We start from the raw sequence: 725 nt of genomic DNA, 5'->3' as shown, positions 1-725 counted from the left end.
GTCCCTCAACTACTTCTTCAATATAAATCAGAGCTGCTACCTCAAAACAGAGTTCTTCGGTCCCATCTGCACAATCCTATCTATTTTGATGGGAAGACGGATAGTAAACCAAATTCTGCTTGCTTGCTAATTTAACATGTCTAATATTTAAACACTTTCTGGTACATTTTTTGTTTAACGATTTTTTTTGCAGTATTTTAAGCAAGGATTCAGTATACCATCTAGTGTGATTTACTCCTACTTGCTGAGTAAAGTACATTGCTATCATAATTGTTTATATAGAATTTAAAGGAACATGAAATGTGCATCAAAACCCACAACTATTATGTGCACAGGTATGCAGTCTGCTTTGGGTTTTTTCTCCCAAGTGAAATGTTTGTAATCAAATTTAGCATAGCAAGCACTGAATTAAATTTCGTATTTACAGTATCATCTTTAAACAGATGCAGTTATAAGTGGACCCGAGTATGCAACTGATCCATGGAAGCTATGCGTATGCAAGCCGGTCAGAACTGCTCCCGTGTAACAGACCACTATTCAGACCCAGAGACTGTCCACGATGACACTTACTTTGAAATTACTGAATCTAACTCTGTAAAAAAGGTACAAGGTTTTATAAGTTTGTTTTATAAGTTGATACAGCACTGACAGTCAGGTCACTGCAGGTTTTTTTGCATATCTGTATTGTATTTTTCCTGAAGTTTCTGTTTGCAATTGCCTTTTCA

This window comes from Pezoporus wallicus, unplaced genomic scaffold, assembly GCF_028554395.1.
Source record: "Pezoporus wallicus isolate ANWC-B61680 ecotype Strahan unplaced genomic scaffold, APGP_CSIRO_Pwel_v1 contig_4710, whole genome shotgun sequence".
NCBI classification, from domain to species: Eukaryota; Metazoa; Chordata; class Aves; order Psittaciformes; family Psittacidae; genus Pezoporus; species Pezoporus wallicus.
Note: the sequence above shows the minus strand (reverse complement) of the source record.